The sequence below is a fragment of the Pinus tabuliformis genome, chromosome 6 (assembly GCF_031772625.1).
Source record: "Pinus tabuliformis cultivar Carrire ecotype Pingquan chromosome 6, CPIR1, whole genome shotgun sequence".
In the NCBI taxonomy this organism is placed as follows: domain Eukaryota; kingdom Viridiplantae; phylum Streptophyta; class Pinopsida; order Pinales; family Pinaceae; genus Pinus; species Pinus tabuliformis.
In genome coordinates this window covers 98,922,406-98,938,992 of record NC_142292.1, presented here as the reverse complement: position 1 = coordinate 98,938,992, position 16,587 = coordinate 98,922,406, and the positions used below count along the sequence as shown (strand labels likewise).

The 16,587-nt window shown below is 39.4% G+C and overlaps 1 protein-coding gene across 4 annotated transcripts in view; it reads right to left on the bottom strand.

The window, feature by feature from the left end:
* LOC149257442 (uncharacterized) overlaps nt 1–16,587 on the bottom strand; it is a 454,745-nt gene that overhangs the window by 143,613 nt on the left and 294,545 nt on the right. The window lies entirely within an intron of this gene.

Genomic DNA, 16,587 nt, shown 5'->3' with positions numbered 1-16,587 from the left:
TTTTATAATATTGAAAAAATAAAAAAATTGAAAAAGATTTAAGAAAATTTTGAAAAAATAAAAATTTTGTGGAAAATCATTTTGCCAGTTTCAGTTGCTTTCGCGATACATCTTTCATGCTGAGATTTGAATTTTTAAGTCGAAACACGAAATCCAATGTCTGGTTAATAATTCATGATGCTCATGGTGGTTTAAGGCATTTATCTCTTCAAAGCTTTCAGTTACCGGATATCGTTTTGGTCACATGATTTAGCTGATGATAGATGGTTGCTGTTCATGGTCCATGTTTCTTTATCATTTAAAAAGTAATCATTTAAACATTGACTCCACAAGGCACTGGTTTATTAAATCTCTAAATCCATCTAGTGCTTATCATATCGTGTATCGTGTCTCCCACCCAACTGTTTGGTCTTCACTATCTCGCAGGGTCTCCCCCCCTTAGCCGTGGGAGACGGGCTTAAACGAAGGGATCGGGGATCAGAGTGACAGCCCCCGGTCCGAGCGTTGTCGTGCCAATCTGCGCGACAACACTCATCATTCATTTTCATGCATCATTCATATGACATACTCAAGTGACAAGTCTCATTATTGAATTAATTATTATTCATACATACCATGAGATTCAAAAAACAAAAATAAAAATCAATAATAAAATATTCAAATACATTGATCGATATCATTCATCATTCAATGGTTCATCATTCTACAACAATGACTCGGCTCACTGTCCCTCAGCTTAGCGTCTCAACGTTCAGGCAAACAGTGGGCTGGAGCAATGCAAGGCGACTGGCTCAGAGTCTTGGCTCAGCAGCGGCGGCAGGGAGGTTGGCTGGGCGTGTTCTCTGTTCACGCTTTCAACTGTGCGTGGAAATGGTATTTCAGCGCTGTCTGGAAATGCCTCTGCGTGGAAATGGAAATGACTTTGGATTGAAATGAAATGAGCTTTTAACTTTAAGTTTTGCCTTTCATGACTTTTAGGTTTAGGCTTTTAAGTTTTAGTTATTTAGTTTTAATTTTAATTTTTTTTGTAGACTTTTAAGTTTTAGTTATTTAGTTTTAATTTTAGTTTAAAAAAAAATTAATGGTTTTGATTTTTGAATTTTTAATTTTTAAGTCTTATTAGACAAATTTAAAGGGGGACGCCCAAGCGCACCCTTTTTGGGGAGTCTAGACTCCCACACTGAAGGGGGACGCCCAGAAGCACCCTTTTTGGGGAGTCTTGGGGAGTCTAGACTCCCACACTGGGGAAACGCACCCCCCTGCGTCTCCCCGAGACTCCCCAAAAAGGGTGCGTGGGGAAACGCACCCCCAAGAGACTCCCGTCCCGGGTGCGTGGGGTGCGAGGGGTGCGCGCACCCGACCCTGGGGGACGCGTCCTCGTGGAACACTGCATAAATTTCAACAGCGGATTAAGGATGAGAGAAACCAGGAAACATCAATAGATCAGGAGCCTTCTCATTTGCTGCAACAAGCTCCATCTTATTATGAGGAGGTCATTGGTTCGATTGAAAGGTGGTTAACTGAAGGTGATCCAGATAAACTTAAATCCGATAAAGATCAGATGCAAGATGAAGAAAGACATGTCACACATATCTTACATACTTCATCTAAGAGCTTTGAAACAGAAAGTTCCACGTCATCAATAATACAACCTACCAGGAAGAAAAAGCACAAGAGGAAGAAAATGAGAAGAAGATTTGATGCATCAGACGGCCATGAGCAGCTTGATTTTCGGATAGAAACAAGTCCTACCATATGTAGAATTGGACATGGCACATCCGAAAAGCAGTCGACAGATTTGCCCGAAAGCAGGCAAATGCTCAGTATACACTATATTGAACACATCTGATGCCATGGGGCATCCCCTGTATTTCTAACCTTACTCCTTGTTTTTTCAACATTTTCATTTCTGCTTTAGGATTAGATTTACTTTTCCAGATAGTTAATAAATGAAGAGCTATATCTTTCCTGTGCTTAATGTTATATGATGATTTATTGGATGGACGCTACTTATGTTTTATTGTGTATTGCGTGGATGCAGATTCTGGATTCTCACATTCCTGCAGTGCAGCAACGTGTCCCCAAGTGGAGCCAGATGTTGACCACTACGTGTCAACTTCCCATAGCAGTACACCCCCTTTTCTTCGAAAAAGGGATAGCGCTTGATTGACGTGTCTGTGCCATTCGACAGTCATCGTCGACTTGATCAATTTATGTTGTAAACCCAGTCTACATGTGTGAATTGTAAATAATCTTAGCAGAGTTGAGTCATGTATGTAAATTGCCTAGTTGGACCTAATTTTCTAGTGATAATCTACGTTTTGGAAGGTTTTTTGTCTCACCGATCCATGATCAGCAGAGTTTTCCTTCAGCCTAACCCCAAAGCCGGAATGGATTTCGTCATTAGAATCTTAGGAGAATCCTAGTATGTTGATCTGCCAGATTATAGTTGTGTCGCAGAACTGGGTGGTTTATGAGGGTCTATGTCAAATGGGTTCTCCCCCTTGAGATGTAAAGTTGTAAAAGTCATGATGAAAAGTGTATTGAGGGTTAGAAAATGTTTTAATCCCCTCATAAGTCCTAAGTCCTAGGTCCTAGGTGATTTTTCCAAAGGCTAAGTTCGAGGATCCATTTAAAACTAAATTAAAAAATTAAAAATTAAAAAATTGAAAAAATTAAAAAATAATAATAATAAATAATAAATAATAAAATAAAGTAAAAACCTAAAAAATAATAAAATAATAATATTTTTGAGTAAATAAATGCAGAATTTCAATTTTTTAATACATTAAAAATTCGATGGATGAGATTAAGAGATATCTTGATCCTCATCGACGATCGAGATCATTTTGACATGGATCACACGAACTAGCTGTTGGGAATTTTCCCTTTAAATAGGGTGCTAGGGGTCATTTGAGATCAGATTAGATCTGAGAGTCTGGTGCTAAAGAAAGCTCTCTTGTAGTCATTTTTGTGCAATAAAGAAAGACTTTGGGGTTAAAAATCTTGCTGGTGTTACTATTCTGGAAATGCTGTAAGATTGTTTTATTTTTCTGCATAATTTTATTTTCAACCATTGATGGTAGCTTAATGAAGATTGATCTAGGCACAGGTATCTTGTCTGATCTTTGGAGTTTGAATGATAGTTTAGATTCTGAAATATAGTGGCAGGTATCTCCATTTGATCTGGGTTTCACTATTGTTTTCTCCCTCTATGTTAATGGTTGATTTTAAGCTGTGCAGGAAATCCTTTTTTCAGATTACCGGGCGTTAGGGGAAGTTCTTGGCTGAACCAGCCAACTCCCGGATTGTGTTTTCTGAAAGAGCCCAGCCAGTTCTTGATCCCGGGCTTATCATTTGAATTTTTTTATGAATGCATGTAGGGTTTTCTGAAGTGTCTCACAATAAAATTAAATTCTGATAATAGTACTGTGATTATTGACAAATCTGGCTACTAAAGAGCCTTAGATTTGTAGATACTATAAATTTTGTAGCTGGTTTTCAGGGTTTTATTTTCAATCCTTGCGTATTATTTTAGGTTTTCTTTTCTTTTGCAAATTACAGGTGCAGGTTTTGAGAAAGTTTCAGGGTTTTATCAGGAAAATTTGGAGCAGTGATTTTCAAATATCGATTTTGTGGAGAGCTTTGGTGGTTTTTTCTGGGTAACCTGGGCAATCTGTTCCATCTTCACGCTGCTGTCCAAATCCAAATACGCAATCATCACTGTTCCTTTGCAGTTTCACTTCCAGCTCTACGCTGCCCACAACTTCACCTACAGCAAACTCACTCTTCCTCACTGGTGAACAACTCCTTCTGCCATCGTATTTCTTCACCATCTTTTCTCTGCAGCTCATTTTCCCTCATCCCAATAACACACTAATCCTTCGTTGTTCCTTAACTGTTCTCATAGTTCTTTTTCTCACTGCATAGCCCTCCCTATACCTCTGCGTCTCCATTTGAGCTGCCTTACATCGGCTCCTCCCTCCATCATCGGGCCTGCATGCTCATTCCTCAAAACTCACGCAGCTGTCTTGGCAAATTGCAAGCATTTGAACCTTATCTGCCTGGGTCCGTCCAGCCTCCTCATCGAATCTACCAGACCTGCGTGCTGAGAGAATCAAATGCTCACCCCATCTGCAAACGTTCGAAAGTCTTCTTTCCCTGTCCGTCGTCGAAAGCATTCCTCCGTTGGACAGTAAGAACTCGTTTTTATTCATACGGGCCAGGTAACAATTCAAAGTTTTTTTTGTGGGCGCTGGATAATTTCTTCAAGACCTGCGTGCTACGTCCTCGTCCCATTTGCATCCTCTCCACCCGCCGTCAATTGCACAGTAAGAGCGTGATTTTGGTATATACATGCGTTTGACATATTGGTTAGTATAGTTAGAATGTTCCTTTTTCTTTTTTTAATTGTGTATTTTTTAATGAAGGGAGCGTTTAACATTTCAAGCGTTAGTTTAGTTTACATTTTAGAATTAATTAGTTTTGTGGGTTTGATTTTTGGCTTTAAGAATAACATTTAGAAATACAAAAAGTATAAAATATAAAAAATCCCGTTTTAGATTTTTAGTTAGGGTTTTAGTTTTATTTTTTAGGACTTTAGTTTTAGTTTAAATTTTAATTTTAAGTTATATTATAAAACTTTCAAAATTCCTAAAAATTTTCTTTTCTTATAGTTTAAGCTTTAGACTTTAATTTAATTTTGATTTTTTTTTATTTTTTTTAGTTTTAGATTAGATTAGATTAGATTTTAGTTTTCGTTTTTTGCTAGCTTTGTTTCATTCTGAGTATTAAAAATCATTAAAAAAAAAAATTAAAATAAATAAAAATTTAAAAAAATTATAAAATTATAAAAGGGAGTTTCTTTTCTTTTAAAGTGTAGATTTAGATTTTTAAGTTTCATTTATATTTAATTTTTGTTTTAAATTTTTGTTTGAAAAAATTGTAAAAATATTTTGGAAATTTTTGCCAAATTCAGTGTTAGCTCAGGGATTTATCATGTTTTATTTTCTCTGCTAAGGCTAAAATTTTGATGTGGAATTAATGTTTATCATTTTTATGAGATTTAGCATGCTTGAATGATCATTTTGAAGATTAGCTACATGAATGAGATATTTGGTTAGCGTTTAAAATTACATGGTTGTATATCGAAATTGTATCTTTTTCGAAATTTTAAATTGCTGGAGTATCATTAAGCCACTAAGCATTTTCTTGCATCTTCGCTTGGGATATTTGATCATAAATGATTTCTCTACATGGTTTACAATTCTGCAACATTTAGTAAGTAATGATTTAAGCATTAACTTCATAAGGCACTGATCTATTTATTTAACAAATTAGTTTAGTGCTTGTTCCTTCGTGTCTCCCAACCCAACTGGTTCACAGTTGGTCATCCATTTCCCTATAGGGTCTAACCCCCTTAGCCACAGGAGACAGGCTTAACGGAGAGATGGGGGATCAGAGTGACAACCCCCGGTCTAAACGTTGTCGTGACAATCTGTGCGACAACAGAATCCAACTAGAAGATCCTTGACTCAAAATAGAGTAAGTTGTCAAGTCAAAATGCCCTTGCAAGATCGGGGTAGCCCCTGGTGCTGCTTGGGTTGACATCAATGACAACCACTGATCAACATTAACGTTACCTTGAAGAAGTTTTTATTGGTTGTATCAATTCAATCATCTAATTCGTTGAAAGACATTTTATAGGTGTACTTGGCATGGTTTTATGGAGACATGAACTACTTAAGGACACGATCACCATTTTTTTGGTACGTTGAGTATGTCGCCACACTAACTGGACTCCGTAGTATGAAATCTGCAATGCAATGTTCTAGATCGAAATCATTCAATACGAACTTAGCAACGTGGACCTGTGTTTGATTGGTCCAAGAAAATTACAACGATCGCTTGTGGCCCTACACAACATACAAGTTGACTATTCCATGATTGAGATGCGAAATTTGTCAAAGTCATTATTTGATATGGAACATAGTGACAGGTTATCCAGGTCAACGATGGTTTTTGGTTTACGCAGTTTTCAACGAATACATTATTTTGTGATTTTCCAAATTTGCGCTAAAAAAAAGTCAAATTCAGTGATTAATTATATACATATATAGTGCATTATATATAGACGTTGGTATTCTGGCTTAACTACACGCATGATGTTATGAATTTAAATTCATAAAATTATTAAAATGTTAAAATATTATCTAAATAATTAAATGGATAATTGTAATCAATTAATTAACAATTAATTAGTTAAATGAAGAGACATTAGTCCCAAAGGACATGTCCCTTTGATTAGGCGTGGCTTGTCAACTCCTATTAAAGGAGCACCACCTCAGCCTTGTAATCATCATTCAAATATTATCAATCAATTAAATATCATCATTCGAAACCTCTGTGTATTTTCATCAATCAATTAGAAATTAATTCTTCTAAAAGTGGTATTAGAGCTAGCATTCTTCTGGTGACACCCCATGTCACCCTGTTGGCCGTCAGGCCCTACGGGCCTCCCATCCTCAACCAACTCTGTTGTTTCCTTGCTGCAAAGTAGCTGCTCAGGACGGTCGAAGGAATAAAAGTAACCAGACAACATCTGTAGGTTCCCTGTGCTCCATGGCATGGAGGAAGAGTTCAACGTCTACAGGTTCTGGCGGGAGGAATAGTCGTGCAGCTACAAGTGCAGGGTCTGGCACGAAGGAACAATCGGCGGCTGCTAGTCTAGTGGGGAGGAAAAGTCGCACGACTGCAAGTCTGGCGTGGAACAGTCGCCACCATGGAGCAGTCGCGTCGCCTTCATTCAATCCAGGCGATCGGGAGATCTTAAGTCTGGTCAACCTTAAGCGTCAAGTCGAGTCAACCTCAAACGTCATCACTGTTAGTCATACACTGGGTAGATTTGTTAATAAGGTTTAAAATATATATATAGATATATTTTATATCATTATAATTATATAGTATATATAAATTATAATTATATAATATATATATATAGTTTATAATTATATAAATTAAAAATTAAAATAAAAAAAATTGGGTCTTCAAGAAAAAAACAAAATAAAATGGCAAGCAAAAACAATGATGATATGAAAAAGTTCAAGAGGACATCAGCAACTTAAATAAACGCCTAGAAAGCATCGAGAAGTCAGTTAGTAAGCAGACCAAATGGCCAATGATATCTCTTGTTTTAAAAACTTGATGAGCCAGCACTTCCAAGGGACTAATCCACCTTCAGCTACACAGAGTCCCAATACTCTGAAAGGCGAGAATTCTCCAGAGCATGAGTTCCTGAGGCATGAGAAGCCACGAATATCGCAAATTCACTTCGAAGGAAGTCAGTATTATAGCAAATCTTCCGAAAGAAACCATGTTAAAAATAAAAGTGAGTCACTGTTAAATTATGGTATGTTCTATGCTTAGAGCAATTTACTTATTTTTCTTCTTATTAGCCATAGATTAGCAATCACATGTACATTAAGTAAAGTGCAGATAGAACATTAAATGATCAACAGAAAACAAGCCCAGACAAGAGACACAAGATGTGGCGGCTAGCCAAGGACAAACCCCAATGCGGGGAAACCCTTTGATTAAATCTTCCTTTATCTTCAATAGTTCAGCAGAGAGAAATAGTACAAAATCTGAATTCTGTAATTTTATATCAACAGCAGCAAACCCTAGATCAGAAAAGTCAAACTTGGTCAAACTAGCTGAAATTGACCTCTAAAATACTTGGTCAATTTCCAGTCAACTTGTCCTTGAACAGCCTGAAGAAATAGCCCTTGAACAGCCCCAAACGTTCAATCAATTTGTAGATATCTGAAGTCAACTACAGCCCTAAACTAGGGCAGTCAATACCGGTCAAACCAGAGGTCAGATCACCTCGATTTTCATGCCAAAAATTGTGGCCTACCTAGGAGAGGCAACCACACCCAATCCACACTTCTGGAAGGTCAACACTTGGTCAATGCTGGTCAAAGAGATGACCTACTACCCTAGCGTCCTTCTTTCTGCGTCTTCTTTTCCCTAGGACGTCTTCCTTTCAGCCACACGTGTGAGAGAGAGAGAGAGGCTCCTTTTATGCGTCGGAGAAAGAGAGAGAAGATGAGTGAATTGAATTTTTCAAATGAGGAGAATGCTCCTTGTATTTATATGCAAACGTTGAGGTTGAATAGACATGACTGTTGGGCTTCTGAGCCTACATAAGTTTGCTGGCCGACCTTGACAATTTGTCCATAATCCAATAAAATTCATATCTCCATAAATAATTATCAGAATCGGATGATCTTTAGATCAATCCTACACCTCTCGATGAGAGGAATCTAGGAAAAATATCAGAAGCCATAAATAAGGTGATACACATGGAGTTTGGCCCTAGTTGCTAATTTTAACACTCCCTCTCAACTAGGGAGAACTTCATCGGCAATCCGTCAGACCATCGCTGCTATCTATCCATCAAATGCACTGTCCTGTACAGCTTGACCCCACTCTGCTCTGCTCTTCTTTTCCCTGCTCTACCTTGCTTGAACCATGAAGAAGAAGAAATGATCGAGGATGTATCATACCATCCTCCACTGACCCGAAGTCAGTCTCAGAGTGTGAACCACTCTCACTGATCCCAGATCAGTATCATTGATCCCAGATCAATGGAGGTTATCCTAGCATAGGGAGTACAGTAAATAGAGCGATGCGTCCATCAATAGTACTACTATGGTCCCTATCCTCATTTCCCTACTCATTGATCAGACAAGAGGTACTTCCCATGAGTCACAGACTACATGGGTAGGATGCCTCGACAGGAGAACTAATCATCCTGTCCACAGGAGAACGAATCATCCTGTCTAGTGGATGCCATGGAGAACTAATCATCCTGGCCTACAAGAGAACTAATCATCCTACTCCACAGTCGCCACAGAGAACGAATCATCATGTTCCACAATCGCCACAGGGTGTCGCAGGGGAAGGTTGAACCTTTACCCTGTACATAGTGCACCACCAGGGGATGGTGAGTCACCCCATTGTCACATGTTGCTCCAAGAAGTACCCCGCGCCCCCCTGAAGCTCCGAGAGCTCAATACATCATACTCGACCCTCATAAGAGGGTCTCTTAATGACACCAAGTCGTTCATGGAAAGTCAGGAATTTGACCTTTCCTAGGGGTTTTGTCAAAATGTCGGCGACCTGTTCATCTGTACCGATATGTTGGAGCCTTATTTCTCCTCGCTACACCATATCTCGAATATAGTGGTACCTGATATTGATATGCTTGGAGCGATCATGAAATACGGGATTCTCTAATAAACAGATCTCGCTCTAGTTGTCACACAGAATCACGGTGGTATCCAATGTAAATCCAAACAACTCACTGAAGAGCTTTCGCAACCAGACTGCCTCACAGGAGGTCATGCTAGCAGCAATGTACTCTGCCTCGGCGGTGCTCAAAGCCACCGACTTCTGCTTCCTACTCATCCAGGATATCGAGGCGGATCCCAAAGATAAGATAAGATAAGATAAGATAATTTTATTAATGTCCAACAAATCACCATAATAGATCAACGGGACTGTCGGTTACAATGATTACATCATGCCAAGCCGGTGGACCAAACGGCCCCCTTTAACAGCACTTGGAATTGCTCTTTCGGTCCACCACACTGCCTGCCCAATCAGCATCAGTATACCCAAGTAGTCTCACATCTCCGACAGTGTATCTCAACCCATGAGTGATTGTGCCACGAAGATATCTCAACAGATTCTTGGCACCAATCCAATGTGAGTGGTGAGGCTCAACCATATGTTGACTCAATGTGTTGATTGCAAAGCATATATCCGGATGGGAGTTCACCAAGAACATTAATGCTCCGACGAGTTGACGATACTCGGTAGCATTTCGTAAAACAGGTCCGGCAGCACTACCGCTTAACTTCTTGAAGTCAAGCTCCATCGGGGTAGTTACGGGCTTGCAGTCCACCATGCTGAATCTCTCCAATATCTTCACCACATATTTTCCTTGAGATAGGAAAATCTCCCTTGGTTTCTGCCAGACTTCCAGTTCTAGGAAATAGTGCATAAGTCCTAGTTCTTTCATCTCGAACTCAGAAGTCAGCTCCCTCTTACATTCGTGAATGAGAAGGTTTGCACCTGTTAGAAAGAGGTCGTCAACATATAGCACCAGTATGAGAGGCTTGTCATCTATAACCTTAAAGTAAAGGTTAGGGTCAATTTCACTCCTGTTGAATCCCAACTTCATCAAGTAGTTATCGATCCTCTCACACCATGCTCAGGGTGCTTGCTTTAGCCCATAGAGGGCCTTCTTCAACTTGCACACATGAGATTCTCAATCATAACTCTCAAATCCTTTGGGTTGCTCTACATAGACCTCCCCTTTGATCAAACCATGTAAGAATGCAGTCTTGACATCCATCTGATGTAGGTTCCATCCTTGTGAACTAGCAAGGGTATGATCGAGCAGATGGTGGTATATCGAGCAACAGGTACAAATATCTCGTCATAGTCTATACCTTCCTTCTGGGAGAAGCCACGAGCAACAAAACGAGCCTTATACTTTTCCGCACTTCCATCAACTGCATGCTTTATCTTGTAAATCCATTTTGAAGTGACAACTACTTTGTCCTAGGGTTTGGGAACCACATCCCGAACATCGTTTTTCATAATGGACTCATATTCCTTGGTCATAGCATCCTTCGATACTTGATGCTTGATGGCATCTGTGAATGACAAAGGCTCATTTTGGATGATCGTACTCATGATGGTCAAGTATCCCTGATACCTGTTCGTCTTCTTACTTTCACAAAAGGTTCCTCGGGGTGCAATGTGTCCTTCAGCATCATCAAGTGTCCCCCTAAGCCATGAAGGCCTCTTCCTAGAAGAGGAAGGCTCTTGCGGAGGAGGATCAATAGGATCCATAGGTTCTTCCACATCGGGCATCGTCTCATCTTCCTTTTCCTTCAGTTCCTCGGTGTCAGCTTCTTTAGATCCCCTTAAAGTAGGAAGATTGTCTACCTTGCTAAGAGCCATATCTTCGTCAAAGGTGACATCATGACTAATCTCGACTTCCATTTGACTAGCTACATAGATTCTATAGCCCTTTGTATTTTCTTTATAGCCCACGAAGATTCATTTCTTTCCAAATGCACCCAATTTATTCCTTTTCTCTTTAGGCACATGAAAATATACAACGCTTCCAAAGATTCTAAAATGAGATACGTCAGGTTTCTTACCGGTGAACATTTATTCGGGAGTCTTGGAACCCAATGCTTGATGAGGGCATCGGTTTTGTACATATACGACGGTATTTGCAGCTTTAGCCCATAGAAACTTCGGAAGTCTTTGATCATGGAGCATAGCACGGACATCTTCCACAATTGTACAATTCTTCCTTTCCGCCACACCATTCTGTTGAGGAGTATATGGTGTAGTAGTCTCCCTCTTAATGCCAGCCTCTTTGCAAAAGTCATGAAACTCATTGGATTCATATTCAGTCCCATTATCAGTCCTTAAGGTCTTGATCTTCTTTTCGGTTTGATTCTCGATCAAGGCTTTGAAGTGCCGAAACCAGGAGAACACTTCATCCTTCTTTTTCAAGAAGTATATCCAAGTCTTGCGACAATAATCATCTGCAAAAGTGAGGTAATATAAATATTCTCCCAAGGAGTTCACAGGCACCATACCGGATATGTCTGAGTGAACCAACTGCAATATATCGGAGGTCATGCTTTGGCTTGAGGGAAATGGTCCCTGTTTTAGCTTTCCTCTGGCACATCCTAGACATACACCTTCTTACTCTAATCTGAACTCGGGCATCCCGGTCACCATTTTTCTTACATCGAGTAGAGCTTTATAATGAAGGTGAGCAAACCTCTGATGCCACAGTTCGGACTGAAGAGATGTGTCACAAGTCATGACACCCAGCGGACTTCCACCGACCTGATATAATGAATCGACTCGAAACCCAGGAGTAAAAACATCTTTAAAGTTTTTCTTCCATACACGTACCTTGCCATCGCTGAAGGCCACCTTGTAGCCTTTGTCTTCCATTGCCAAAATGGACATCAGGTTCTTTTTGAGATCACGTACATATAATACTTCTTGTAAGTGGATGGAATTACCCTGATTCAATTGAAGAGTGACATTTCCTACGCCTTTCACGGGATATTTTGAATTATCTCCAAGAACAATTTCCAAGTTGGTTTCCTTCTCTATCAGATTATAGAGAGCTTCTTTGTAACCAGTGAAGTGCCTTGAGGCACCACTATCAATAAGCCAATTTCCCAGCGAGTCCAGGGGAGCAGTAGTAGATAGAGCTGCTGGTAGATAATATTCATCTTGCTTATTGTTAACAGTGTTAGATTCATACCTAGAATTTCTTGCCTTCTTGAATGGTTGTCCTCTTCCTTGATTTCCGACACTTCTTTTACTTCTGCCATTTGACCTGCCATTCCTTTGATTGCCTTGAGAGGGATTTTGATCATCGTCCCGGTGTGAGTCCCTTTTATCAAGGCACTCCCTTGCATAGTGACCCATTTTATTGCAATTGTAACATTGTCCTTTTCTTCCACCCTTTGGTCCAGCCTTTCCTTTGAATTTAGCCCCGGAATTGTTTCTTCTTTTAGTATGAGAAGAAAAGGCAGAGGGATGACCTTCAAGTATGGGCATTTCTTGCTCTTCCATCCTCGTTTCTTCTTGAATGCACCTGGCCATTAATTCCTCAAATCCAGGAATTACGTTATTGTTGAGAAGAGTAGTCCTGAATATATACCATTCAGATGGCAGTCCTCCAAGAGTTGTGAGCGTCATTTCCCTGTCAGGAATTACTTCCCCAATAGGTAGGAGATCGTTCTTGATCTTGATGATCCTTAAGAAATATGCTTGCATACTCTCATCTTTGCCCTTCTTAATTTCCTTTAGCTTATCTCTAAGAAACAAGACTTGATTTGCATCATTAACTTTAAATAAACTCACCAGTCTATCGTAGATTTCCTTAGAGGTGTTCAGCTCGGAAACATAGGCCACCAAGCGCTTGTCGATAGAGTCCTGGAGGATCTTCCTTGCTTTGACTTCTCCCTTGGTCCATTTGTTCCTAGCAGCAGCGGATGCATTTGATGGAGGCTCAACAATTCCGCCTCTCACATGGTCCAACACTTCGTGTTCTTCTAATGTTAGATCGAAAGACATCTATCCGTGATAGTCAAACTTCTCACGGGGTTTGTCTTCAGCAGGGAAGTGTGTTGAGGACCCCATGATTTCTTCAAGATAGCCTTGCCAACCTTCTCTTCGGTGATTGCTCTTGCTCTTGCTTGGGCTTTGTCTTCACCTCAGCTCTGATACCATGTTAAATTATGGTATGTTCTATGCTTAGAGCAGTGTACTTATTTTTCTTCTTATTAGCCACAGATTAGCAATCACATATACATTAAGTAAAGTGCAGATAGAACATTAAATGATCAATAGAAAACAAGCCAAGACAAGAGACACAAGATGTGGCGGCTAACCAGGGACAAACCCCAATGCGGGGAAACCCTTTGATCAAATCTTCTTTTATCTTTAAAAGTTCAGCAGAGAGAAATAGTACAAACTCTGAATTCTGTAATTTTATATCAGCAACAACAAACCCTAGATAAGCAAAGTCAAACTTGGTCAAACTAGCTGAAATTGACCTCTAAAATACTTGGTCAATTTCCAGTCAACTTGTCCTCGAATAGCCTGAAGAAACAACCCTTGAACAGCCCCAAAATTTTAGTCAATTTGCATATTTCTGAAGTCAACTACAGCCCTAAACTAGGGCAGAGAATACCGGTCAAACCAGAGGTCAGATCACCTCGATTTTCATGCCAAAAATTGCGGCCTGCCTAAGAGAGGAAACCACACCCAATCCGCACTTCTGGAAGGTCAACGCTTGGTCAACGCTGGTCAAAGAGATGACCTGCTGCCCTAGCGTCCTTCTTTCTGCGTCTTCTTTGCCCTAGGACGTCTTCCTTTCAACCACACGTGTGAGAGAGAGAAGCTCATTTTATGCGTAGGAGAAAGAGAGAAGATGAGTAAATTGAATTTTTCAAATGAGAAGAACGCTCCTTGTACTTATATGCAAACGTTGAGGTTGAATAGACATGATTGTTGGGCTTCTAAGCCTACATAAGTTTGTTGGCCAACCTTGACAATATGTCCATAATCAAAATAAATTCATATCTCCATAAATACTTATCGGAATCAGATGATCTTTAGATCAATCCTACACCTCTCAATGAGAGGAATCTAGGAAAAATATCAGAAGCCATAAATAAGGTGATCCACATGGAGTTTGGCCCTAATTTCCAATTTTAACAGTTACCTAAGTACGATGGTAAGAACCATAAAGGTGCCATCATATGGGTAAATAAGATGGAAACTATCTTTCTAGCAAATCCTCCACTCGATGAGCAAGAGAGGGTCATGATTGCGTCCAACTACCTAGAAGCAGAAGCATATGATTGGTTTCTGTGGTGGTCTTCTAAATGTGCAAGTTGCTCATTTAATTGGCAAAACTTTAAAAATGCCCTACTGAAAAGATTTCATGACGAAGAAGAAGATGACATATATGAGAGATTCGTTCACTTGAAACAAAAAGGATCAGTGAGTGAATACACTCACAAATGGGAAGTATTGGCAGTAAGGCAAAGAGGGTTTTCAGATGAGGACTTGTTAAAAATGTATCATTGTGGCCTTAAAGATTACATTCACAAAGAATTAAAGTTACATCAACCCAAAACCATTGATGATGCCAGACACGTAGCTATAATTATCGAGCGAAAATATAAACTCCACAAGGCACCATATGCTAGTAACAAGAGAACTAACAACTTCTCCAAGAGGAAGTCAGGTAAACCATCATCAAAGAACACTAGCAAGTAAATTCCACCACCAATGCGAAATGAAGGAAAACAACAAACTAGTGTTGAAAGAAAAAATGATGGAAAATGTTGGAAATGCGGAGACAAGTATTACGTAGCACACAAATGCGCAACACAAAAACTATACAACTGCAAAGCCGAACAAGAAGAAGAATCTTCAGAAGACAGCTTGGATGAAGAGAACAATAAAGAAAATACAAACCCTAGTCCAGAATCAGAAGAAGATATGCCATGGATTTCTCTGGCAGCCATCACAGGAATAACCCAGCCACAAACACTAAAGCTAAAAGGTCACATCAAGAAGCAAAACATTATAGTTCTAATAGACTCAAGGAGTACTCATAACTTCGTGTATGTCAATGTTGAGAAAAGATTAAACATTTTTGCTTACCCCGTTGTAGATTTAAAAGTAATGGTAGCATATGGGAAACGTATAGATGGAGTAGGCAAGTGCTATAAATTTAAATTGCAGCTAAGCGAGTACGAAATGGAGTCTAGTTTTTATACAGTCCCCCTAGGAGGAGTAGACGTCATTCTAGGGATATAGTGGTTACAAACACTAGGCACGTACTCAGCTAATCACCAGAAGCAATTCATTAAATTTAAGTGGGATGGAAGGAAATATAAGCTATTTGGGTTTAAAGCCCCACCGATTCAAGTCATCTCAGCTCAACAGATGAAGGAACTTATTCACAAAGGAGCCCCAGCATTTGTTGCACAATGTCAGTAGTTGGAGTTATTATCCATAGAAGGGACTCACCAGCCATCAGACATTTCATCCTTGATCCAGAAATACGAGAAGGTTTTTAAAGATCTACCAATGAAATTACCCCTAAAAGGCAAATTGAACACATCATCGAAGTCAAACCAAACTCGACACCAATAACTGTTAAGCCATATCGTTATCCCCATCACCACAAGACAGAAATAGAGCGATTGATAAAAGACCTGCTGAAGCATGGAATCATCACGAAAAGTAGAAGTCCATACGCTGCACTCGTAGTATTAGTCAGGAAGAAGGATGGATCCTTCCGATTATGTATAGATTATAGAGGGTTAAACAAAATCACTATCAAACATAAGTTTTTGATTCTGTTCATTGATGAAATGCTAGATGAACTACATGGTGAAGAATACTTCTCCAAATTAGATCTAAGATCAGGTTACTACCAAATACGAGTAAGAATAGAAGACGTCGAAAATATAGCATTCAGAACTCATGAAGGGAATTATGAGTTTAAAGTTATGCCATTTGGATTAACAAATGCGCCAGCCACCTTCCAAGCAACCATGAATCAACTTTTTCACCCATGTTTGCGAAAGTTTGTATTAGTTTTCTTTGATGATATTCTGGTCCATAGTAAGACATGGAAGGAATATCTCAAGCATTTAGAAGAAGTATTGTCTGTATTAGAGAATAACCAATTCTACTCCAAGGTATCAAAGTGTACATTTGGGCAAAAGGAAGTTGAATACCTAGGACATGTTATATCTAGGGAAGGAATCCAAGTGGATCCCAACAAAATCAAGGCAATCAAATAATGGCCCAAACCCAAGAACATATCCAAGCTAAGAGGATTTTTAGGTCTAACCGGGTATTACCAAAGATTTATAAAAAACTATGCACATCTGACAACACCCCTGACAAATTTGTTAAAAAAGAATGCTTTTCAGTGGAATG